The sequence below is a fragment of the Gorilla gorilla genome, chromosome 2, assembly GCF_029281585.2.
Source record: "Gorilla gorilla gorilla isolate KB3781 chromosome 2, NHGRI_mGorGor1-v2.1_pri, whole genome shotgun sequence".
Classification (NCBI taxonomy): Eukaryota; Metazoa; Chordata; class Mammalia; order Primates; family Hominidae; genus Gorilla; species Gorilla gorilla.
In genome coordinates this window covers 73,570,006-73,597,590 of record NC_086017.1, presented here as the reverse complement: position 1 = coordinate 73,597,590, position 27,585 = coordinate 73,570,006, and the positions used below count along the sequence as shown (strand labels likewise).

Genomic DNA, 27,585 nt, shown 5'->3' with positions numbered 1-27,585 from the left:
TTATGGAATAGTTACTGATACTCCTTTTAACAGATGGAAGAATTTTATTTCCAAGGCTTCAAAGTTAGGTAGCTTATCCAAGATTACCCATCCGAAAGAAGGAGAAGGATTAAGTCTGAGCACTTAATCACTATCATGTACCCTAAATTATTTCTCCAATCCAACAGCAATTTCTGTCTTCTCTAATTTCAAAATGTATGTTAAGTCCTTCCACTTCTTGCTTTTCTAACTTGTCTACTGCTAATACCCCAACTGTGCCTTTACCATACCTCACCTGGTCCAGTGTACCGGCTTCTTGATTAGAACCCCCATTCCTAGTTGTGCCCTTCACAGCCTACTCTTCACACCACAGCCAGAGTGACCTTTTAAAAAGATAAATCATCCTGTTCCTCAACATTCTCCATTGGCTTCCCATCATGCTTAGCTAAGTTCCAATATCATTTTCAAAGTCTGCTGTGCCCTGTATGATCTGTGCCCTGGCTACCAATTTGTCTTTAGCTCCTAGCTCTCTCCCTCTTACTTACTTCAATCCAGCCACATGAAACATTTGTTGTTTTTCCAACACACCAACAATGTTTTACCTCAGAACCTCTGCCAAAGACTGTAATGCTTACCTTCCATTGGCTCATATTCTCACTTTAATCATACCTCTGCCCAAATGAAATTTGTTTCTAAGGGCCTTTTATATTGTGTGTAATGGTGGGCATTTGAAGCAATCCATGTGTGTTCATCTTTAGGGAAATGAACAAGTAAATATGATAGATGCATACTACAGAATACAGACTCCAGAAATAGCAAATGAGTTCTACAAACAAAAACATGGAAAGCACATATATGGCACTGGGTGAGAAAAGTAAGAAACACAAAATGTCTATAGCACCATATCATTTGTGCAAGTCAAAATTATACAACTAAAAGCTACATGTTCTATGAGGATACATACATGCTTAAGGACATATAACAAACATGAGAGAGAGGGAATAGGTGAGTGGGTCAAAGAAATAAATCCCTCTTAAAATACTTCCATCAGCTATTCTCTATCTCCTTAACCCAAATAGCATCAGCTTATCCTATGATTTTGCCTAATATATTTATTTGTCAATATAGTTATTGCTTTGCTTTCATCATTAGAATAAATTATATTAGATCAGGGTCTTTGTCTTTGGTTTACCACTGTAGCTTCTGTGGTGTCTAGATCAGTGCTTGCCACATAGTAAGTATTCAATAAATATTCACTGAATGAATGAACTGATCCTTCTGACAGTCCTGAGAAGGTAGAGATTGAGATCTGCTTTTTGCAGATGAAGAAAGAAAAGGTAAGTCACTTGTGCCAAATAAAGTCATCAATAAGTGTCAGGCCCAGGATTTTAATAAAGATTCCTGATATCTTTCTGTGATATAATGGAAATAGCACTGGACTATTATAGAAATCTCCTTAAAATCCATTTAATTATTATGTAAAAAGTCTCACATACTTAGTGAGACACATAGGTGTATTCAGTCTATAGAAGTAGCATTAAAGAATGAACCATTCCTTAAGAATTCAGCTGTGTTTTTAAAACATTACATAAAATACTTTAAAAAGATAATACTTGCAAATATTGGTGCACCACGGATTCTTCTGCAAGTATTGTTGAGAAAGTTATTAGTCATCTAAGAAGTGGGTAGATAACCTTTCTAGGCTGACTGGCATTCAATCACTGACATTTAAAAATTCTTGATATTTTGATCTTTTTCTATGTAAATTATAGTTTCCTGGTTTATGGTATTTTAATTAAGAAAAGGTTGATAATAGTCCCTAATTAAGGTCAGAGCATACTTTGAAGTAATCATATTGTTACCAATAAAATATTGAGTTTGAGAGAGTAGTACTGAGGAAGCTCTTTTGAGAAAGAGGAAGCAAATTTATCTATGCCTTTAAGCATAGATATTTAAAGAGTTCAAGGGATTACAATTTCTAGAGGCATCATTCTTCAGCTTTCCTTTTCTCATCATTTACATAATTTGTGAGCTTTCCACAAGCTTATCTAATAAGCCAAAATCCTACCTAACGGCTACATTGAATGTCACAGTTAACCCGGGAATAATAAACCACTGACTAGTTGATTGACGGCCAGAATTCCAATCTGCAGGAACATTTTTTTCAAATCCAAATCTCTTGACTTTTTATTTAATAATTCCAAATGATCCGTCTCTACCCATATGCTTATTTCTGATATTGTGTATAAGTAGTCACATGGTGTGGATTTGATGTTTCTTCTTCCCTCATGGCTGACAGGTCACTGTTGACATTGAAAATGAGAATGGCGAAGCACCTGTCTGCACACCCTCTCTATATAAGACAGTCATTTTTGACAATGTTGTTCTTGGGACAAATGTCAACGGCTTCACCCTGAACTGCCACGACGGAGAGTCACAAGATTTTGAAATGCGTTTTGAGATGGCTTCTGGTGCATAATTTTATTATTTCTTTTAATCATGAGCATATGTCAAATTGACATTAGTTTTGCCCTGTTAGATATTATGTATAACTTCAGAAATAATTATGTTTATAATGGTTAAACTATTTAATATCTATAGCATTGTTTCCTCAAGGCATCTTTTTTACTTTCACGTATCAAATCTAATTCCTCCCATAATGGAAGTATCAGTCATTTTACAGATGCTTTGACAACGGACTTTGAACCTGGATGGGAAATGTTGAAGGTTAAGTTACGAGGAATGAAGTCTGCTGTCCATGGTACTGGATAACAACAGCCACCTTTCCATTTCATGCTATTAGTACAGATTCAGTAGGATGCATGGTTTCAAACTGTGTTATTTTTGGATTTGAACAGATCCATATCAACTTAAGCCATCTTATTTTTTGTGAAAGGCATATATTGGGACCAACTATGTATCAGGCAATGTGCTGGGAAATGGGTACACAGAAGTATATGAGACAGATATTCACGGCACTCATTGTTTATTAAACTAGTAGTAACACCAGCAATTATAAAATTACATACTGTGATAAGTTCTATAAAAGAAAACTACTGGGTATCATGAGACAGCATAACGTGGAGACCTATTTAAATTATGGAGATCAGACCTGCTGTCATGTATCTGAAGGAGTAGAAGCTTGGAAAACAGTAAGGACATTGCCAATTGATTATAAAGATTAGTTTGATGTCTTATTCCCTTTCTGGGTGATAAGCTCCATGAAGGTAGAGACCATGTGTATCAACATTGTCTCCAGGGCTATGGAGATAACTGAAAATTAGAAGGGACTCAATAGATATTTATGATCTGACCGGCCCATTTGATATTGATCTAGACTAAGTTGAAGATGGGAGTCAAATTGATCTGAGTAGAAGGAAAGGAGAATCAATTAGATAATAATTTGAAGCTTGCTGGCTATATATGGGATCAGATTCATGATCTTAATCTTTAAAATTTTTTTTTCCTAACCAACTGAAATTGTTGCTCATTTGATCTCAGCTTTATTATAAGCCATGTCTAGATATAAAAACTCAGGGTGCAATGGAAATTTTAAAAAAATTTACGCCTACTGTGTTTTAATAGCAATTTAAGGTAGTTTGAGAAAATCTTTCAATATACTTTAAAATAATTCTAACTTCTCAATTATCCCTTTTAAAGGAAATGAGAACCATCATTTTGGATTTGACCCAACTCGAGGTTCAAATACTCCAAAATTAATTGTGAAGAATCCTTTCAATTTTGAATCAAGAGCTGAAGTACAGCAGCAGTACCATCTTGTTGTGCATATAATTGATGATAACTTGAAATATGGCAAATCCACCAAGCCCAGGACGGGCTCCACTGTTATAGATATTTATGTGAGAAGAGTCAATATGCCACCTCCTCCAACCACTAGTTGTGAAGTAAAGAGTTATAGAATTTAATCTGGGTCTTTGTATTGGAAACGTTCTACTGTAAGTTCAAGTTTCATCTAAAAAGGCTAAAGGGCTACTCAGGGCAGTACCTTCACCCATATGCTTTTCTACTTGGGCGCTACCCCATCCAGCCACAGGACCACATTTTAGAGTGTACGTCTATGAGTATAAATTGAGAGGTGAAACAGAATTTATGAGAATTGCAAGTAGAGCATAGAGAACTCCTAAGAAACTAATTATGTCATCTGAATGATCTGAAAGTCCTGCCCATCAGAAGGGCCCACTACTCAGTGAATTTTATCTATTAAAAAATCTCTACAAATGGGTACTTTGAAAGTTTATTCTCGCGGCCGGGCACGGTGGCTCATGCCTGTAATCCCAGCACTTTGGGAGACCGAGGCGGGCAGATCATGAAGTCAGGAGATCGAGACCATCCTGGCTAACACGGTGAAACCCCATCTCTACTAAAACTACAAAAAATTATCCGGGTGTGGTGGCATGCACCTGTAGTCCCAGCTACTCGGGAGGCTGAGGCAGGAGAATTGCTTGAAATGGGGAGGTGGAGGTTGCGGTAAGCCGAGATCACGCCACTGCACTCCAGCCTCGGTGACAGAGTGAGACTCCATCTCAAAAAAAAAAAAAAAGTTTCTTCTCTAGTAGCCATGATATTCACAGTCATGAGCACATACCATGTGCCAGGCACTGTACTGCATGTATTATATTCATCATTTCATTTTATCTTCAATCCAAACACTACAGGTGTTTTAAAATACCGAGGAACACCCTTGCATACAGAAGGCCCCAAATTAAGGAACACCTTAGTGTTTTAAAATATATACATATGTTAGACAGTATCTTCCTGTCTGTAAAGGACTATGGTTCTGTACCGATGCTACTATGTGTAAACAAATGCTTTCTGAAAACACAACTAATGCTCCGTTTCCTTTGAAATGATATTTCCCAGCAAATAAAAGGTCGGATCGTCGTGTACACAGCTATAAACACGTACAAATCCAATGACTGGTACATTCCTTTTATCTTCACTCTGATGGCTATTTTCTTTGCTGGGTTGATTTCCTGGGTATGTTTCCTGCTTTGGAAATATGGGAACATTATGGAATGCTGTCAGAAAATCACCAAGGAAGTCTCCAAGGCCAAACCCAAGTATGTGATTTTTCTTTCTAAGCTTTTGATATAAAGAGCTAAAACCAGTTGAGGTTTGGTAAACTTACTCTAAGGGCTTATGTATGCTTTTGAAGGGCAGAGGAAAGTACTTGGTATACGAAACCCGATGGTTCCTTTTACCAATGATCTCAAACCTACTCTATCCCAGAAAGAGTTGGGGAGCTTTCTTTGAAAAACAGTAACAACATGTTATTGAGTTCTACCTTAGAACACATGAAACAGATTTTCTGTGAGAGAGATTATTATTATTATTATTTTTTGATGGAGTCTCGCTCTGTTGCCCAGGCTGGAGTGCAGTGGCACGATCTCGGCTCACTACAAGCTCCGCCTCCCGGGTTCTAGCAATTCTCCTGCCTCAGCCTCCCGAGTAGCTGGGATTACAGGTGCATGCCGCCATGCCTGGCTAATTTTTTGTATTTTAGTAGAGATGGGGTTTCACCATGTTGCCTAGGCTAGTCTCGAACTCTTGATTTCAGGCAATCCACCCACCTCAGCCTCCCAAAGTGCTAGGATTACAGGCGTGAGCCACTGCACCCAGCCAAGATTATGTTTTAAACAAATAAATTTGTGAGCCAACAAACAAACAATTTTTCATATTATTTTAATGTAAGTGGTTTCGTAGGTGTTTGAGAAGCATTATAAACTAGTTGAGGGACTGGTGATAAATGTAGGTACCCTCTCCACACATCTGACTGGTTTTAAGTCTATCTGAAGCATATCTGGAGCAGGGCAGAGAGGACAAATAAATGGATAGAAAATGTAGCTACTTTCTTCACCATCTAAAAATATTTCTTCAGAGTGCAGAATATCATGACTTCAAAAATAGAGTTGGACATGAATGTTTATTAAGTAAATAGAATTTATTTATGGTGCAGTGAAGGAGGTGGTGATGGTTAATGAAGACCATTTTATTCTTCTTATACAGTATTTCTTTTTTCTTGGAGATGGGATAATCATGTGCTGACTATTGAATGAAATTATTTTTGTCATGTATTAACATAATAAAGCTGATATTTTGTCAAATTTTCTTTTCATACAGAGGAATTAAGAATATTGCAGGTAAGATACAGATTGCTAATTGTTACATGATTATGCTTGAATTGTGTGATTTTTAAAATGCCACTCATCTAGTACCTGACTTTTATTTCTTTATTTTGGAATAGGCGATGGAAATCAAAAGGAAAATATTGTCACAGGAAACAGAAATAAAAAATTAGAAGTATTAACAGTAAGTACATTTTTGTGACCCTCTATAGTAAAAGAAAGAGAACTACATTTTTCCCTGTAATTGATGTTCAATGAAAAGTTCTTTCATGTAAACATATGGTAAATATACTCAATCATCATAGGAAGTAAAAGCATCTCAATTTATCTCCTTTTGCTGAATTTGCACGCATTACAAAACTGTAAATTCAGGTTAAGTTTTAGAATTTGGCTTAGGTCAAAATCTGCCTCAAGTACTACACGTGCATTCAAGAAAACAACAAACAAACAAAAAACTCTAGACAAAGGGAAACTTAGCGTTATTCACCATTCTTGAAAATAAAAATTAGGCCAGGCATGGTGGCTCACACTTTGGGAGGCCACTTTGGGAGGCCGAGAAGGGCAGATGACTTGAGGTCAGGAGCTAGAGACTAGCCTGGGCAACATGGCAAAACCCTGTCTCTACTGAAAATACAAAAATTAGCCAGGTATAGTGGTGCACGCCTGTAGTCCCAGCTACTTGGGACACTGAGGCATGAGAATTGCTTGAGCCCAGGAGGTGGAGATGGCAGTGAGTCAAGATCATGCCATTGCACTCTAGTCTGGGTGACAGAGTGAGACTCCATCTCAAAAAGATAAAATAAAATAGAAATAAAAATAAACACTGTATTTGTAAATAGTTTCTACATGTTATTGAGCTAAATAAGTTTTCAGCCCTGGAGTTTCTTAGCAGATGTTAAAAAATCTACACCCTAGAGTATGCAAACCATCTTCAAATTGACTGAGGCTCATTTACTAAATGATCCACATAAATGACTATACAAGGGTAAGGCTGGTTCCAGGAAAAGCAAATGTAGAATGGAACAATGAAGGGCATTTTTAGTCTTCATTTCCTTTTTTCTCTCTGCTTGCCTCCTCATAAACCAAGAACATTTCTAGATGAATCCTAACTGACCCAACATTGTTTCATAAACTTCTTCTCTTTCAATGCTTCCTACCTCTGCCTCTTCCTTTAGTAAACTGATGCCAGCTCATCTCCTGTATGAGTCTGCTCCATCTGCCACAGCAAAATACGACAGCCTGGGTAACTTAGACAACATAAATTTATTTCTTACAGTGCTAGAGGCTGGAAGTCCAAGATCAAGGTGTCAGCAGATTTGGTTTCTTCTGAGGCCTCTCTCTTTGGCTTGCAGATGGCCACCTTTTTACTACATTCTCACAGTTGTCCCTCAGCCTGTGCTGTCTGTGTCCTAGTCTCCTCTTCTTAGAAGGACATCAGTCATATTGGATTAAGTCTCACTCGTGTAATCTCATTTAACTTAATCACTCTATCTCCAAATAAAGTCACACTCTGAGGTTAGGGTTAGGATTTCAACATATGAATTTTTGGGGACATAATTCAGCCCATAGCACCTCCCATACATGATAAGAGGGTATGGCAGGCAGACTGATGTGGGGGATAGGATTAGGAGGTGATACAAACAGTGGGAAGTCTTTTGTCTTGAGGCTGCTAGCCCTCTATAAATTAGAAAGATGAGATAACTTATAATAAGTCATCTGCTCAAAGTCTTCAACACTTGTAAAAACAAATCTTATAAAGCTGATTTTACTGCTAATACACTGTACTTTTTAAAAGGAAACCACTGTATATGAGACTGTGTTTGATGCAGAAGCCATTGATCCACATATGGTGTTTAAATACCTTTTGATTTAAGTGCATTTCACCTATTTAGATATTAAACTATGTGAATGAATTACTTATTCTTTTATAAAATGAGACTGGGTCCTAAGGCATACTATTTTAGGGCCAGGCAGGTAAATAAATGACTGTAAGGGGTCAGATAAAACAGCAAATTCAATCATCAATGGCAGCTAATACTTCGGGGACATGGCTGTCACTCAGCTCCATCAAATTACTGGGAAGAGGCCTTCTGTTGCCATAATTTTGATACTTCAAAAGGAAGATAGAAATCCAAATTGTTACATGAAATCCACCCACTTTTAAAAGTAGGCAAATAATTCAATTAAACTCCACTGTGTGGGCCAAATAAAACACATCTGCCTCATTCCCTAGTTATATACTGTGCAACAAACTTCCCCCAAGTCTTACTAGCTTAGAATAAGCACCATTTTATTATATCTCACACTTTTCTGCATCAGGAATTTGAGCAGGTATTACCTGGACTTCTTTTTTTTTTCTTTATAAAGGGTCACTTCAATGGTATTCAATTGGCAGCCTGTCTGGTCTTGTGGGTCCACAGTGGCTTCACTCACAAGAATGACAGCTTAGTGGGGACAGTTACAGTTTGGCCCTTCTGGGTTCCACTTCCTCTTCTTATAATCTCAGGGCCTGATATGGTTTGGCTGTGTCCCCACCCAAATCTCACCTTGAATTGTAATAATCCTCACATGTCAAGGGTGGGGTCAGGTGGAGATAATTGAATCGTGGGGTCAGTTTCCCCCATACTGTTCTCATGGTAGTGAATAAGTCTCATGAGATCTGATAGTTTTATAAATGGGAGTTCCTCTGCACAAGCTCTCTTGCCTGCCGCCATGTAAGATGTGCCTTTTCTTCTCTTTTGCTTTTTGCCATGATTGTGAGGCCTCCCCAGTCATGTGGAACTGTGAGTCCATTAAACCTCTTTCATTTATAAATTGTGCAGTCTCGGGTGTGTCTTTATTAGCAGCATGAGAACAGACTAATACAGGGACTCCTCATGTAGTTGCTCCAACAGGGATAGGTGGACATCCTACATGGCAGTTTAGATCTCTCAGAGAAAGCCAAAAGATAGGAGGGAAAGTTGTGATTTCTTGAGGATTCAGGCCTGGAAATTGGCATAGCATCACTTCTGCCTAATTAAAGCAGTCAGAGTCTATCCAGATTCAAAGAGAGGAGCATACACCCCAGTTCTCAGGGTATGGGAGTCAAAGAATTTGTGGCCATCTTTAATCAACCACATCTATAGTCCAAATGGGTCATGGATTTGCAATACCTGATCTAAATATTTATCTGTTATGATACCTGGAATTGTAGAGCAGATCATACCTCCATTTTACAAAACATTTTGAAGTTTTTTTTCATGCATTTCTTCCCTAAAGAAAGAGGTAGAAATAGAAAGTCATCAGAGTTATTGGAAAAGCCTTGGTGTAGAGTTAGAAGACTAGGATTTGAGTGTTGACACAATTGCTAGCACTCCATGTGAACACGGACAAAGCACTTAACCTCCCTGAGTCTCCCTTTTACTAGCTGCAAAGAAGGCATGACAGTGTGGGCTTTCTGTCTTTCATGGGGTGGTTGTGAAGTTTAAACATGAATATAATAAAGTAAAAGTCATTTTGCAAAGTGTCACTCAACATGAGATATTAGCCATAAAAGACTCATTGGCATGATAACAGCTTGTGACACTTTACTGCAAGTTAAATCCTGACAGCTCCGGATAGCTTGGCATGAAATTATTGATGCTTTATTACTGACTGCCAAGCTCTCCTTAAAGAAAGTCATTCCTTTAAAAAGTAGTTTGTAAAATTAAAAGCATACTGTTTATATCCTTCTCTGACCTATATTAAATAACCTGGCTCTAATGAGTTCCAGTTTCCAGGAATTCATTGAAAGCATACATGAACATTTATTGAGTGTTCACCTATGCCATATATGACTTGTCCCAATGAAGTTCCAAACAATGAGAATTAACATTCTATTTTCATATTCTATCATCCTGTGAAAGAAGTACCATTATTGTCCCCATTTTATGGATATTAAAACAAGGCTTAGAGTCTAGAGTATGGAATAAATGTGTCTAGAGTAACATGGCTTTCTTTCCTTTCAAAGACAGGGAGGAAAAGGGTTAGTGGAAATGTTTAGAGCAGAGAATGAACCTTAATAGTGGTAGAAAAGAGTCAGATAAGGAGTAGGTAGCTAGGTCCTTAGGTACAAGGGCAGAAAGATGACTGTTGTGTGACAGCCGAGGGTGCAGTGTCTTGTACCAGACTTCTTGGTGTAAGAATGACAGAGCAGCCTGCAATGGAGCGCTGTGCCCTTCTCTGGGTTCTTTCTCTACTTTCTTGTTATTATTGGAACTAATAAAAATTGCTGTATGCCATTTCTTGTTTCCTTCTTCAAAAAAGTATATATATATATACACACACACATATATATATACACATATACACACACACACATATATATATATATATTTAGGTTTTTTTATTATTATACTTTAAGTTCTGGGATACATGTGCAGAACATGCAGGTTTGTTACATAGGTATACACGTGCCGTGGTGGTTTGCTGCACCCATCAACCTGTCATCTACATTAGGTATTTATTCTAATGCTATCCCTCCCCTAGCCCCCCACCTCCTGACAGGCCCTGGTGTGTAATGTTCCCCTCTCTGTGTACATATGTTCTCATGGTTCAACTCCCACTTATGAGTGAGAATATGTGGTGTTTGGTTTTCTGTTCCTGTGTTAGTTTGCTGAGAATGATGGTTTCTACCTTCATCCATGTCCTGCAAAGGACATGAACTCATCCATTTTTATGGCTGCATAGTATTCCATGGTGTATATGTGCTGCATTTTCTTTATCCAGTCTATCATTAATGGGCATTTGGGTTGGCTCCAAGTCTTTGCTATTGTGAATAGTGCTGCAATAAACATAGGTGTGTATGTGTCTTTATAGTAGAATGGCTTATAATCCTTTGGGTATATACCCAGTAATGGGATGGCTGTGTTAAATGGTATTTCTGGTTCTACATCCTGGAGGAATTTCCACACTGTCTTCCACAATGGTTGAACTAGTTTACAGTTCCACCAACAGTGTAAAAGCATTCCTATTTCTCCACATCCTCTCCAGCATCTGTTGTTTCCTAACTTTTTAATGATCTCCATTCTAACTGGCATGAGATGGTATCTCATTGTAGTTTTGATTTGCATTTCTCTAATGACCAGTGATGATCCATAAAAAAGTATATTTTATAAATACTCATTTAGTACTTACAATGTACCAGGCTTTTTCTAAGCAGTTCATAATTGTTAAGTTATTTAAGCCTTTATTGTGTTAAATATATACAACATAGCATTATCATTTTAACTATTTGTAAATGTACAGTTCTGTGGCACTGAGTACATGCACATTGCTGTGCAACCATCACCACTATGTCCAGAATTTTTTCATCTTCCCTAACTGAAACTCTATACCCATTAAACAATAACTTTCTAATCTTCCGTCCCCACAGCCTCTGTTAATCACCTGTCTGTCTCTGTGAATGTGACTACTCTAAGTACTTCATAGAAGTAGACTCATACAATATTTGTTTTTGCATGACTGGCTTGTTTTACTTAGTATAATGTCTTTCTTCAAGATTCATCCATGTTGCAGCATGTGTCAGAATTTCCTGCCTGTTTAAGATGGAATAACATCGCCTTGTACTTACATACCACATTTTGTTTGTCCAGTCATCCATCAATGGATATCTGCATTGCTTCCACCTTTTGGCTATTGTGAATAATGCTGCTATGTAATCTATTTAATTTTAACATTATTATTCTTAGCAAACTGAAAATGTTTATATTTAACTATGCAGTTGCAGACTTATTGCAAGATGTTTTTAGGGTATTTCTAATATCAAAATAAAGTAAACATTTACTGAATTCTGAGTGTGGTCAAAATGCTTTTACATGAATTGCACATTCTCATAACTACTTATGAGGTACTTATCCTCATTTCATAAATGAGAAAACTGTGGCCCAGAGAGACAAGGCAACTTCCCTACAACCACAGTTTAGTGAGAGGAAGGAGTCAGGATTAGAAGCCAGGCAGTCTGACACAGAAACCTTTATCCCTAACACTGTTCATGACCTCTCCTATCATTGAATGGCCTGGCAAAAAACCAGTGCATCAACAAAGACTTGGCTTTAGGTACTTCCATTTTCAAGAGAAAAAAATCAAGTATACATGATCTAATGAAGACAACAAGCTATTGCAGTCACTTTCTGTTGATTCAGTGTTTGACAGATACTTGTCACCTTTGGTCTACTCAATAGGAGGATATTGTTACTGTATGTTTGGATGGATGCATTTGGCTTATTTTGAACCTGGATGTTTGATGTGTGCCTCAGCAATTTGTTTTCAGTTCCAACATGAACTGTTGAATGACGGTGTAGATTTTTTTGGTGGTCTAGATTTGTGTGTGTGTGAAGGAAGGGAAGTGCATTATTCACTCTAGTACAGTGGTCCTGGCAGAAGAATCACCTTTCAATTAATGTATCTTTGAGAGCAGACTCAGTGCTGTGAAGTTTCACATGACATTTAAAGAAGAGAAATATTTTAAAATAAAAATAGGTTTACCTATATGTGTTAGAACACACTATCATTTATCAAATGTTCTGCGGAATCTAAAATATGATGCATAAGGCACTATTTTGTTCATGGAGCCCAACCTAAAGTGAGATAAGATGTGGCCCCCTACCCTAGGTCATTAGTATTTAGAGTCTGCAGCTGGACTGTTGGGATTCAAATCTAGGTCTGCCAGTTATAGATGATGTGGTATTGGCAGATTACTTAATGTATCTGTGCTCCAGCTTTCTTATTTCTAAAATGTGGCATATAATATTTACCTAACAAGGACATTGAGCAGATTAAATAAATTGATATATGAAAACAGAGTCTGGCATATAGTAAATACTATAGGATCAGTTATTATTGTTATCATTATTCTTTTTATTCATTAATTACACCTCAGTCACCTAAGAAATAATTGGTTGATTTCCTACTATATCAGGCCATTTTTTACCTTATTTCTTTTCTCTTATATATTACTGTTACTACATTATTGTTTCTGTGAAGGGTTGGTTAATTAAACCTCAGATCCTGTACATGGCAGATTAATTTCAATTAAAAAAACCCATTTGACTTAAAAACACTTTTGCTTTTCAAATAATTACAAACTCACAAAAAACTACAAAAAAAAATAATACAGAGAGGTACTGTGTACCCATCACCCAGCTTTCCCCATAGGTCACATCTTTCCTTACTGTAGGGCATTGCCAAAATCAGGAAATTGACGTTGGTACAATACAACTAACTAGACCATAGACTTTACTCAGATTTCCCCAGCTATTGCATATATTTATTTTTTATATGTCTATGTGTATGACATTTAATCACCTTTATAGATTCAGATAGCTACTACCACTGTCAAGATGCAACACTGTTCTGATACCACAAAATAACTCCCTTGTGTTAAAGGGGCAATTTTTAATGCATGTGAAACCACATACTGCTTCAGGTTCTGCTTCTAGTTTTTCCTTTGGTAAAAGAACAAGACTTGAGAACATAAACTCGTCACTATGCCAGCTATCTAGCAAATGCTCAATAAACATTTCATGGGAAAAATAAGTGCTTTGCAAGTTCACTGTAATTCACTTTGTCTGTGTTTTGTTTTTTCCTTCCCACAGTCTCTGGGAATGTATATGAATATAATAGCAGAACAGGTGCCAGAAAGTGGAAGAAGACCTCCAGGCACCAGAAGGAGCCCTTGGCAAACATACATTCCCTCCTAGAGGTCCATCCTTTAGAGGAGTCCACATCCTTAAAAATTACTTTGCAAGGATAGCATTTTTCCAGCGCCTGAATGGTTGCTTTTTTGAGTATATGATTGTCACAGGCAGTTTTTCTTGGCTACCTAAAATTATAGACATGAGGCCAGCTGCTTTGTCTGTGTTTATAGCTTTCTGTGGTCTTCCATTTCAGGGTGTCTGTGTGAAGGCGGCAGGAGTGGTGAGCTTTGAATCTCTGAACATGTTTTGCTGAAAACGAGATACTAAATTGACATATGTTCATTGTCTTACTTTGCCCAGTAGAGTGTGTGCTTTTTAAGATCAGAGACTATTTTGCTCACTGCTTTAGCCCCAGTACATGTTTGGCACAGAGTGGGGACTCTGTATACATTTGTGAATAAATAAATTTGAATATATGAATTCAGATCTCTTGCCTTTAATTCAAATTGCTTATTCCTCCATGACTCATGGAACAGAAAGGAGAATTATCTTTAGAAAATAACTTTTTTGGTGTCTGGTAGTCATAAAACATTCAGGATTTTTTCGGCACTTTTGAAAACACAATTGATCTTGCTTTTAATTTTCTTTTTATAGCCCTATAGAGAATGACCACCTGAAAACTTTACTTATTAGTGAATTGCCAAGGAAATGTCAAAATCAAGTCTTACAAGAGCTATGTACTTAGACAATAAGTTTTAAAATACATATGGACTCTCTGATTATCTCCAGCCTTGGGTATCAGAAGATATATGATAGAAGGAGGCCAGAAATGCTGTTGATGATAGAGGCTAAATTTACATTTAGTCCATGATGGAGTTCAGCTTGGAATAATTTTTTAAAAATTAATCTTATCCAAAGTAAAACATATAATGAGAAATGAACTATTTGACTCAGAGGAAATTGGCGGCTTGGATGATAAGAAATGTCTTATTTGTCTTCCTTTGCATGTATACACACAGAGGATTCCTTTTCAGCTCAGAGACACCAGGACTCCTAATGAAGGAGAGCATCTGAAAATAAACGACTCATTTTTTCTTGATGTCTACTTCAAATGGGTCCATTCTCAGGAGGCATTATGGTGCAGAGGACATCAGTGAATTTGAAGTCTAAAGCTTGTGGCAAATCACGTAGCCTCTCTAAACCTCGTTGCTTCTTCTTCTGGAAAATGTATACAATAATATCTGCCCCATTTGTATCGCATAGTTTTGTCATGAGAAACAACACAAAACAATTGTAGTTCCACCTTTGGCAGTGCTTTTTAAACTGTAAGCACTATTTAAGCATAAAGTAGGATCAGTTTCATTAAATTAAAATTGGTTGCTGAGAGAGCAGTGGCTTGGGACATGGGAATACAGAGGGGGTCACTCCATGGTTCTAGGCCAATCTAAGTTGGAATTGGTTGGTAATTAGCTGCATAACGTCTGCGAAAGGAGTATACTGTCTTTTTCCAGATGGCATGATAATTCTCCACCAGGGGAGAGATCAAAGATTGTCTGGGAAAATGCTCTCCTCTCTCCAGCAAGGCTCTCTCTGGATCAATTATGATTTGATGGATATAGATGTGTGAGTCTCCATCTGTTACCACCTGGGCTTTAAAAAAAAAAGGGAAAAGCATTGATTAACTTTCTTTTCAAAGTTGGATTGGATCAATTTGTATTTGATCTGCCTGTGCCCAAACCAAGAAAAATCGGTAAGTTAGTGTTTGTTTTCCCTTGTTTAGTTTTTTGGGTCTCAGTTTCAGATGTATCTGGGAGAATGCATGAACTGGAGACGACAGTGGTCACTGGAGAGAGCTACAAAGGGTGTCCACAGAGGCAGGACTGTGCAGCCTGACCCCTCTTTGTGTCATAATCAATTTGCCTCCAAACTCTAGACGCTCTTTCCTATCGTACTGACCATCTTCAATTGAGTAATAATCATTGTATTAGTTTCCTGAGGCTGCCATCACAAATTAGCACAAACTTAGTGTCTTAAAGCAACAGAAATGTATTCTGTCACAGGTCTGCAGGCTAGAATTCTGGAATGAAGGTTTTGGCAGGGCCACATGACCTTTGGAGGCTCTAGGGGAAAATCTGTTCCTTGCCACTTTCAGCTCCTGGTTTCTGTCCCTGCTTCCTGGACTGTGGCTACATCCCTCTAATCTCAGTCTCCCCCTTCATATCTCTTTTCCCTTTATGTATCTGTCAAGTTTCCGTCTTATAAGAACACTTCTCTTTGGATTTAGAGCCCACTTACAAAACCGGGGTAATCCCTTCATCTCAAGATTCTTAACTTAATCCCATCTGCAAAGACTCTTTTTCCAAATAAGATCATGTTCACTGGTTCTGGAAATTAGGAAATAAATATATCCTTTGGGGAGAGTCACAATTAAACTATCACAGTTTAAAAATATTTTAATATTTGTGATAAATCAAGACAATCTTTTCGATAGACAATATAACTGTTTTAGTTTTAAAAGTATTTGAGTGCCTACTAAGTAACAGAAAATTTTCAAGGCCTTTAATCAACAAAAATGCAAATATCTTTGACTTGGCAATTTCACTGCTTGAAATTTCCCTGTGGAGGTGCTTACAGAAGATCTACAAAATGTATTTAGGTATTTGCTCATGGTAGCATTGTTTGTAAGAGAAAAACAACTTGAATAAAATAAAAGTGTCCATTAATAAGAAATTGGTTGAAAAAGCATATCATGTCAGTATTATGGAATGTACAATGTGGCTATTAGAAAGAATTAGGTTACTTAAGCAGAATATAAAGAAAAAATAATTAAGCCTATATTTATATGAAAAATACATTAAGTAATAAATTTGGATAAACTACAGAATTATTAATATAAATTTAAAAATAAAAGTAAGTACAGGTATATGTATGTTTTTTATTTATTTATTTATTTATTTATTTATTTATTTTTTATTATTATACTTTAAGTTTTAGGGTACATGTGCACATTGTGCAGGTTAGTTACATACATATACATGTGCCATGCTAGTGTGCTGCACCCACTAACTCGTCATCTAGCATTAGGTATATCTCCCAATGCTATCCCTCCCCACTCCCCCCACCCCACCACAGTCCCCAGAGTGTGATGTTCCCCTTCCTGTGTCCATGTGATCTCATTGTTCAATTCCCACCTATGAGTGAGAATATGCGGTGTTTGGTTTTTTGTTCTTGTGATAGTTTACTGAGAATGATGATTTCCAATTTCATCCATGTCCCTACAAAGGACATGAACTCATCATTTTTTATGGCTGCATAGTATTCCATGGTGTATATCTGCCACATTTTCTTAATCCAGTCTATCATTGTTGGACATTTGGCTTGGTTCCAAGTCTTTGCTATTGTGAATAATGCCGCAATAAACATATGTGTGCATGTGTCTTTATAGCAGCATGATTTATAGTCCTTTGGGTATATACCCAGTAATGGGATGGCTGGGTCAAATGGTATTTCTAGTTCTAGATCCCTGAGGAATCGCCACACTGACTTCCACAATGGTTGAACTAGTTTACAGTCCCACCAACAGTGTAAAAGTGTTCCTATTTCTCCACATCCTCTCCAGCACCTGTTGTTTCCTGACTTTTTAATGATCGCCATTCTAAGTGGTGTGAGATGGTATCTCGTGGTTTTGATTTGCATTTCTCTGATGGCCAGTGATGATGAGCATTTTTTCATGTGTTTTTTGGCTGCATAAATGTCTTCTTTTGAGAAATGTCTGTTCATATCCTTCACCCACTTTTTGATGGGGTTGTTTGTTTTTTTTCTTGTAAATTTGTTTGAGTTCATTGTAGATTCTGGATATTAGCCCTTTGTCAGATGAGTAGATTGCAAAATTTTTCTCCCATTCTGTAGGTTGCCTGTTCACTCTGATGGTAGTTTCTTTTGCTGTGCAGAAGCTCTTTAGTTTAATTAGATCCCATTTGTCAATTTTGGCTTTTATTGCCATTGCTTTTGGTGTTTTAGACATGAAGTCCTTGCCCATGCCTATGTCCTGAATGGTATTGCCTAGGTTTTCTTCTCGGGTTTTTATGGTTTTAGGTCTAACATTTAAGTCTTTAATCCATCGTGAATTAATTTTTGTATAAGGTGTAAGGAAGGGACCCAGTTTCAGCTTTCTACATATGGCTAGCCAGTTTTCCCAGCACCATTTATTAAATAGGGAATCCTTTCCCCATTGCTTGTTTTTGTCAAGTTAGTCAAAGATCAGATAGTTGTAGATATGCGGCATTATTTCTGAGGGCTCTGTTCTGTTCCATTGATCTATATCTCTGTTTTGGTACCAGTACCATGCTGTTTTGGTTACTGTGGCCTTGTAGTGTAGTTTGAAGTCAGGTAGCGTGATGCCTCCAGCTTCATTCTTTTGGCTTAGGATTGACTTGGCGATGCGGGCTCTTTTTTGGTTCCATATGAACTTTAAAGTAGTTTTTTCCAATTCTGTGAAGAAAGTCACTGGTAGCTTGATGAGGATGGCATTGAATCTATAAATTACCTTGGGCAGTATGGCCATTTTCACGATATTGATTCTTCCTACCCATGAGCATGGAATGTTCTTCCATTTGTTTGTATACTTTTTTATTTCCTTGAGCAGCGGTTTGTAGTTCTCCTTGAAGAGGTCCTTCACATCCCTTTTAAGTTGGATTCCTAGGTATTTTATTCTCTTTGAAGCAATTGTGAATGGGAGTTCACTCATGATTTGGCTCCCTGTTTGTCTGTTATTGGTGTATAAGAATGCTTGTGATTTTTGTACATTGATTTTGTATCCTGAGACTTTGCTGAAGTTGCTTATCAGTTTGAGGAGATTTTGGGCTGAGACGATGGGGTTTTCTAGATATACAATCATGTCATCTGCAAACAGGGACAACTGGACTTCCTCTTTTCCTAATTGAAAACCGTTTATTTCCTTCTCCTGCCTGATTGCCCTGGCCAGAACTTCCTACACTATGTTGAATAGGAGTGGTGAGAGAGGGCATCCCTGTCTTGTGCCAGTTTTCAAAGGGAATGCTTCCAGTTTTTGCCCATTCAGTATGATATTGGCTGTGGGTTTGTCATAGATAGCTCTTATTATTTTGAAATATATCCCATCAATACCTAATTTATTGAGAGTTTTTAGTATGAAGGGTTGTTGAATTTTGTCAAAGGCTTTTTCTGCATCTATTGAGATAATCATGTGGTTTTTGTCTTTGGCTCTGTTTATATGCTGGATTACATTTATTGATTTGCGTATATTGAACCAGCCTTGCATCCCAGGGATGAAGCCCACTTGATCATGGTGGATAAGCTTTTTGAGGTGCTGCTGGATTCCGTTTGCCAGTGTTTTATTGAGGACTTTTGCATCAATGTTCATCAAGGATATTGGTCTAAAATTCTCTTTTTTGGTTGTGTCTCTGCCCAGCTTTGGTATCACAATGATGCTGGCCTCATAAAATGAGTTAGGGAGGATTCCCTCTTTTTCTATTGATTGGAATAGTTTCAGAAGGAATGGTACCAGTTCCTCCTTGTACCTCTGGTAGAATTCGGCTGTGAATCCATCTGGTCCTGGACTCTTTTTGGTTGGTAAGCTATTGATTATTGTCACAATTTCAGATCCTGTTATTGGTCTATTCAGAGATTCAACTTCTTCCTGGTTTAGTCTTGGGAGAGTGTATGTGTCAAGGAATTTATCCATTTCTTCTAGATTTTCTAGTTTATTTGCATAGAGGTGTTTGTAGTATTCTCTGATGGTAGTTTGTATTTCTGTGGGTTCGGTGGTGATATCCCCTTTATCATTTTTTATTGCATCTATTTGATTCTTCTCTCTTTTTTTCTTTATTAGTCTTGCTAGCAGTCTATCAATTTTGTTGATCCTTTCAAAAAACCAGCTCCTGGATTCATTAATTTTTTGAAGGGTTTTTTGTGTCTCTATTTCCTTCAGTTCTGCTCTGATTTTAGTTATTGCTTGCCTTCTGCTAGCTTTTGAATGTGTTTGCTCTTGCTTGTCTAGTTCTTTTAATTGTGATGTTAGGGTGTCAATTTTGGATCTTTCCTGCTTTCTCTTGTGGGCATTTAGTGCTATAAATTTCCCTCTACACACTGCTTTGAATGTGTCCCAGAGATTCTGGTATGTTGTGTCTTTGTTCTCGTTGGTTTCAAAGAACATCTTTATTTCCATCTTCATTTCATTATGTACCCAGTAGTCATTCAGGAGCAGGTTGTTCAGTTTCCATGTAGTTGAGCGGTTTTGAGTGAGATTCTTAATCCTGAGTTCTAGTTTGATTGCACTGTGGTCTGAGAGATAGTTTGTTATAATTTCTGTTCTTTTACATTTGCTGAGCAGAGCTTTACTTCCAAGTATGTGGTCAATTTTGGAATAGGTGTGGTGTGGTGCTGAAAAAAATGTATATTCTGTTGATTTGGGGTGGAGAGTTCTGTAGATGTCTATTAGGTCTGCTTGGTGCAGAGCTGAGTTCAATTCCTGGGTATTTTTGTTGACTTTCTGTCTCGTTGATCTGTCTAATGTTGACAGTGGGGTGTTAAAGTCTCCCATTATTAATGTGTGGGAGTCCAAGTCTCTTTGTAGGTCACTCAGGACTTGCTTTATGAATCTGGGGGCTCCTGTATTGGGTGCATATATATTTAGGATAGTTAGCTCTTCTTGTTGAATTGATCCCTTTACCATTATGTAATGGCCTTCTTTGTCTCTTTTGATCTTTGTTGGTTTAAAGTCTGTTTTATCAGAGACTAGGATTGCAACCCCTGCCTTTTTTTGTTTTCCATTTGCTTGGTAGATCTTCCTCCATCCTTTTATTTTGAGCCTATGTGTATCTCTGCACGTGAGATGGGTTTTCTGAATACAGCACACTGATGGGTCTTGACTCTTTATCCAATTTGCCAGTCTGTGTCTTTTAATTGGAGCATTTAGTCCACTTACATTTAAAGTTAATATTGTTATGTATGAATTTGATCCTGTCATTATGATGTTAGCTGGTTATTTTGCTCGTTAGTTGATGCAGTTTCTTCCTAGTCTTGATGGTCTTTACATTTTGGCATGATTTTGCAGCGGCTGGTACCGGTTTTTCCTTTCCATGTTTAGCGCTTCCTTCAGGAGCTCTTTTAGGGCAGGCCTGATGGTGACAAAATCTCTCAGCATTTGCTTGTCTGTAAAGGATTTTATTTCTCCTTCACTTATGAAGCTTAGTTTGGCTGGATATGAACTTCTGGGTTGAAAATTCTTTTCTTTAAGAATGTTGAATATTGGCCCCCATTCTCTTCTGGCTTGTAGGGTTTCTGCCGAGAGATATGCTGTTAGTCTGATGGGCTTCCCTTTGAGGGTAACCCGACCTTTCTCTCTGGCTGCCCTTAACATTTTTTCCTTCATTTCAACTTTGGTGAATCTGACAATTATGTGTCTTGGAGTTTCTCTTCTCGAGGAGTATCTTTGTGGCGTTCTGTGTATTTCCTGAATCTGAACGTTGGCCTGCCTTGCTAGATTGGGGAAATTCTCCTGGATAATATCCTGCAGAGTGGTTTCCAACTTGGTTCCATTCTCCCCATCACTTTCAGGTACACCAATCTGACGTAGATTTGGTCTTTTCACATAGTCCAATATTTCATGGAGGCTTTGCTCGTTTCTTTTTATTCTTTTTTCTCTAAACTTTGCTTCTCACTTCATTTCATTCATTTCATCTTCCATTGCTGATACCCTTTCTTCCAGTTGATTGCATCGGCTCCTGAGGCTTCTGCATTCTTCACGTAGTTCTCGAGCCTTGGTTTTCAGCTCCATCAGCTCCTTTAAGCACTTCTCTGTATTGGTTATTCTAGTTATACATTCTTCTAAATTTTTTTCAAAGTTTTCAACTTCTTTGCCTTTGGTTTGAATGTCCTCCCGTAGCTCAGAGTAATTTGATCGTCTGAAGCCTTCTTCTCTCAGCTCATCAAAGTCATTCTCCATCCAGCTTTGTTCCGTTGCTGGTGAGGAGCTGCGTTCCTTTGGAGGAGGAGAGGCGCTCTGATTTTTAGAGTTTCCAGTTTTTCTGTTCTGTTTTTTCCCCATCTTTGTTGTTTTATCTACTTTTGGTCTTTGATGATGGTGATGTACAGATGGGTTTCTGGTGTGGATGTCCTTTCTGTTTGTTAGTTTTCCCTCTAACAGACAAGACCCTCAGCTGCAGGTCTGTTGGAGTACCCTGCAGTGTGAGGTGTCAGTGTGCCCCTGCTGGGGGGTGCCTCCCAGTTAGGCTGCTCGGGGGTCAGGGGTCAGGGACCCACTTGAGGAGGCAGTCTGCCCGTTCTCAGATCTCCAGCTGCATACTGGGAGAACCACTGCTCTCTTCAAAGCTGTCAGACAGGGACATTTAAGTCTGCAGAGGTTACTGCTGTCTTTCTGTTTGTCTGTGCCCTGCCCCCAGAGGTGGAGCCTACAGAGGCAGGCAAGCCTCCTTGAGCTGTGGTGGGCTCCACCCAGTTCGAGCTTCCCGGCTGCTTTGTTTACCTAAGCAAGCCTGGGCAATGGTGGGCGCCCCTCCCCCAGCCTCGCTGCCGCCTTGCGGTTTGATCTCAGACTGCTGTGCTAGCAGTCAGCGAGACTCCGTGGGGTAGGACCCTCCGAGCCAGGTGCGGGATATAATCTCGTGTTGCGCCGTTTTTTAAGCCCATCGGAAAAGCGCAGTATTCGGGTGGGAGTGACCCGATTCTCCAGGTGCCGTCCGTCACCCCTTTCTTTGGTTAGGAAAGGGAACTCCCTGACCCCTTGCGCTTCCCGAGTGAGGCAATGCCTCGCCCTGCTTCGGCTCGTGCACGGTGCGCGCACCCACTGACCTGCGCCCACTGTCTGGCACTCCCTAGTGAGATGAACCCGGTACCTCAGATGGAAATGCAGAAATCACCCGTCTTCTGCGTCGCTCAGGCTGCCAGCTGTAGACCAGAGCTGTTCCTATTAGGCCATCTTGGCTCCTCCCACCAGGTGTATGTATGTTACATGCATAAACTTTAGAGGGTTGTGAGAAATTCAGGAAACTATATTAATCATTATTAGATGACTCCATTTTCCTAGAAAAGTCTCAGGGAGGAAAATGCAGAGGATAAAGTAAGATTTTTACTTTCCCTTTCATAGTTTTACATATCATTGAATTTTCTAACCTTGTACAAATATTATTTCTATACTTAATAAAATAAGTAGGGATTTTTTGGTGGTGATAATTTAGGGCGTGGTTTTCTTTTTAAATACTTTATTCCTGGAGTTCTGGAATTTTAATGCAGATCTGAGACTCTTCTTTTAAATCAGATTGAACCTAGGTTCAGGTCTCTCTACTGCTTGGGGTATTTTTTTCCCCCAGTTTGTATAATTAGTGTGACTCTTCCATCTGTCTCTTTCTCCTTGTGAAACTGATTCTTGGGTCTCCAGGATTTAGTAACTGGATCTCTTCTCTCTTCTCTCATAGTTTCTAATCCATCAAATTTGTGCTCTGCTATTTCAGAGATTTCTTTCACTTGATCTTCAGTCACTAATTCGAGTCTCATCAGTGGTGACCACCTTCAGTTTCAGCTCATCTCCTGATGTTTTAAGTTTTAAAATAATATATATTTTTAAAAAGACACATTTATTCAGCATCATGATCAGACTATTACGTTTAGCAGTCAACAGCATAGGTGCAAAAAAAATCTGTATTAAAACCTTTATTGGAATGCTTTATACTTTCCACAGAAAAGAAACTAAAATAACCTGTTATATGATTAGTCACAAATACAGTCCTCGAGTGTTTTGCCTATACACATGAGTATTTGTCTAAAACATGTCTTCTTTGTAGCAGCTAAGCCTTGCCACCACTGTGTATGGTTGAGTAGTATATATGGTATATATAAAATTTTCTTTATCCACTTGTTGATTGATGGGCATTTGGGCTGGTTCCATATGTTTGTAATTGCGAATTGTGGTGCTATAAACATATGTGTGCAAGTATCTTTTTCGTATAACAACTTCTTTTCTTCTGAGTAGATACCCAGGAGTGAGATTGCTGGATCAAATGGTAGATTTACTTTTAGTTCTTTAAGGAATCTCCATACGTTTTCCATAGTGGTTGCACTAGTTTACATTCCCACCAACAGTGTAAAAGTGTTTCGTTTTCATCACATCTCCAACAACATCTATAATTTTCTGATTTTTGGATTATGGCTGTTCTTGCAGGAGTAAGGTGGTATCACATTGGGGTTTTGATTTGCATTTCTCTGATCATTAGTGATTTTGAGCATTTTCTCATATGTTTGCTGGGCATTTGTATATCTTCTTTTGAGAATTGTCTATTCGTGTACTTAGCCTACTTTTTGATGGGATTGTTTGTTTTATTCTTGCTAATTTGTTTGAATTCCTTGTAGATTCTGGATATTAGTCTTTTGTCAAATGTAAAGATTGTGAAGATTTTCTCCCACTCTGTGGGTTGTCTGTTTACTCTGCTGATTATTTCTGTTGCTGTGCAGAAGGCTTTTAGTTTAATTAAGTCCCATCTATTTATCTTTGTTTTTGTTGTGTTTGCTTTTGCATTCTTGGTCATGAAGTCTTTCCTTAAGCCAGTGTCTAGAAGGGTTTTTCTAATGTTATCTTCTAGAATTTTTATGGCTTCAGGTCTTAGATTTAAGTCTTTGATTCATCTTGAGTTGATTTTTGTATAAGGTGAGAGATGAGGATCCAGTTTCATTCTTCTGCACGTGGCTTGCCAATTATCCCAGCACTCTTTGTTGAATAGGGTGTCTTTTGTCCACTTTATGTTTTTGTTTTTATTGTTGAAGATCAGTTGACTGAAAGCATTTGGGTTTATTTTTGGGTTCTCTATTCTGATCCATTGGTCTATGTGCCTGTTCTTACACCAATACCATGCTGTTTTGGTGACTATGGCCTTATAGCATAGTTTGAAGTCAGGTAATGCAATGCCTCTAGGTTTGTTCTTTTTGCTTAGTCTTGCTTTGGTTATGTGGGCTCTTTTTTAGTTTCATATGAATTTTAGGATTTTTTTTTCTAGTTCTGTGAAGATTGATGGTGGAATTTGATGGGAAATGCATTGAACTTGAAGACTGCTTTTGGCAGTATGGCCATTTTGACAATATTGATTCTACCCATCCATGAGCATGGAATATGTTTCCACTTGTTTGGGTCATCTATGATTTCTTTCAGCAGTGTTTTGTAATTTTCCCTGTAGAGATCTTTCACCTCCTTAATGAAGTTTATTCCTAAATGTTTCATTTTTCTTTTGCAGCTATTGTAAAAGGGGTTGACTTCTTGATTTGATTCTCAGTTTGGTTGCTGTTGGTGTATAGGAGGGCTACTGATTTGCATACATTAATTTTGTATTCTGAAAATTTGCTGAATTTATTTGCCAGTTCTAGGAGCTTTTTAGAGTAGTCTTTAGAGTTTTCTAGGTATACAATCATGTCATCAGCAAATAGTGACAGTTTGACTTCCTCTTTCCTGATTTGGATGCCCCAAATCATGTTTTTAGTTCCAGAAAAGTGTACATGTCTGTCTGTGTGTGTGTCTATGTGTGGAGGGAAGATATGCACTAGTGCATGTTATATATGAATCTAGGTCATCTTGTTTTGTTTTTATTGAAGTTGTTGCTTGCCTCTTCCAGCAGTTCCTTTTCAGTATCAGTCTGTTCTGATTGTTTTATTTGTTCTTCCTCGGGGTTCTTGGCTCCCTTGGATTAATTATCATTTTTCTTTGTTTACTTTGAGGCTGAGGTTGAGTTGCGATGGATCTTTCTGAGGCAGGGGTGGAGGCACTTCTGACTCCTCTGTGTGGGTTGATGGTATAGTGAGGCAGGCCGTCAAATCTGTCATAATAACAGGGTGTTCCTTGGTCTCTCAGTTCCAGGGACAGAGGAGCCTTACCCTATACCTGTCAGTGCCTCCACAGGTCTTTGGGGCCAGGGAGAAATGAAATCTCTTTATTGGATAAGTCGTACTCTTTTTGTGAGGAATGGGGTAGGTGATGGAGTAAACTCTATCTAAGTCTCTTCTGCAAAAATGAGACTTTCATATCTACGCAGTAAGGCTCTCCTATGCAGATCCTAAAGTTCCTTTTGGTTCAGACGAAAGAAAATTGTGATAGCTTTTCAATCACTTTCTCCAGTCCTTATCTACATACTATTTGGAGCTGCTGCAGTCAAGTCTAACCCACAGCAAAATCTCCAGACAACTTGCAGATACATGAGCCCAGCCAAGATGAACAGAACTGCCCAACTCAGGCCATCCTAGATCACCTACCCTTTAGCTGGCCCACAGACAAGTGAACTACAATAATAAATAATGGCTGTTCAGAGCCACCTCTTTGTTGTATAGCAATAGCTAACTTACACCAGGAAAAAAGGTGAGATGATATGTTCCTGCATTTCTCTTTATATTAAAAAAGCACGAAGAAGTATTATTTTAAAAATTGTCCCCAAAGAAAATATTTAAAAGTGGAAAATAGAGATCTGATATAAATTTTATTAAGATAAAGTTATAGAATCTCAAAGTTAAAAGGAATTACTAGACTGTGTTTTACTTAAAGATAGGAGCTGCAACTTACACACAGTTTCATCCCATAATGCTAGGCTCAAGAGAAAGGCTCAACACTTTTCTTTTACATATTTACTATGTGTAAGGTTTTTATATTTATAAGGAACATGTGATATTTTGCTACATGCATAGAATGTATAATGATCAAGTCAAGGTATTTGGAATATCCATCATCTTGAATATTTCTACATGTTGCAAACATTTCAAGTCCTCATCACTACTTTGAAATATATAATACATTGTTGTTAAGTATAGTCACCCTAGTCTGCTATTGAACATTAGAACTTATTACTTCTATCTAACTGTATGTCTGTACCCATTGACCAGCTTCTCTTTATCCCCACTCCCACCCACATACCCTTCCCAGGCTATGGTATATATCATTCTGCTTTCTACCTCCATGAAATCAATTGTTTTAGCTCCCACAGATGAGTGAGCACATGTGAAATTTGTCTTTCTGTGTCTGGCTTATTTCACTTAACATATTGACCTCCAGTTCCATCTGTGCTGTGTGTTGCTATAAATGATATGACTTTATTCTTTTTTAAGGTGGAATAGTATTCCATTGCATATATGTACTACATTTCCTTTATCAGTTTGTTGGTTGATGGACACATAGGTTGATTCCATGTCTTTGCTATTGGAATAGTCCTGCAATAAACATGTGAGTGTATGTATCCCCTTGATATATTGTTTTCTTTTCCTTTGGATAAATACCTAGTAGAATTAATAAATAAATTACCTTTGAAATATTGCTAGCCAAATCCTTGTTTGATAGACTGGGATGACTTTCTCCTACAATGTTTTTGGTGTTGATCCTAGGTCTGCTTAAATATCCTCAAGATAGGAAGCTCACTATCTACCAGGCAGCTTTTTTTTGTTGTGAAGCAAAAGTAATCATTAGAATTATATAATTGAAGCTAAGAGGAAATCTAGTTAACTCTGTGAAATCTGACCTAGATAATTCAAAAACATTAGGTTTTTCCTCATTAAGAAGGCTCCTTGGACCAGACCAGCATATTTTCACCAGTTGAAAACAAAGCTGCTATGGACCGAGACATATGCATAATGGCTTCCATGAAGTATTGTTACATGATATTTCATCCAGCTCCAAAATTATACTCCTTCATCTATAATAAATGATTTACTTTCAGTTGGAAAAAGCAAAATGATCCCTTTTGGATCAAAATTATCAAGGAATGTAATTAACAACATCTCATTTT

At 37.9% G+C, this 27,585-nt stretch overlaps 1 long non-coding RNA gene across 1 annotated transcript in view; it reads left to right on the top strand.

Moving 5' to 3' along the window:
* The window catches only part of LOC129532785 (uncharacterized), a 125,441-nt gene that overhangs the window by 49,396 nt on the left and 48,460 nt on the right, over positions 1-27,585 (top strand). The window contains exons 7-9 of the long non-coding RNA XR_010132857.1: positions 2,279-5,060; positions 6,121-6,140; positions 6,245-6,309. This is a non-coding gene — a long non-coding RNA (uncharacterized lncRNA). The remainder of the gene's footprint in view (positions 1-2,278; positions 5,061-6,120; positions 6,141-6,244; positions 6,310-27,585) is intronic.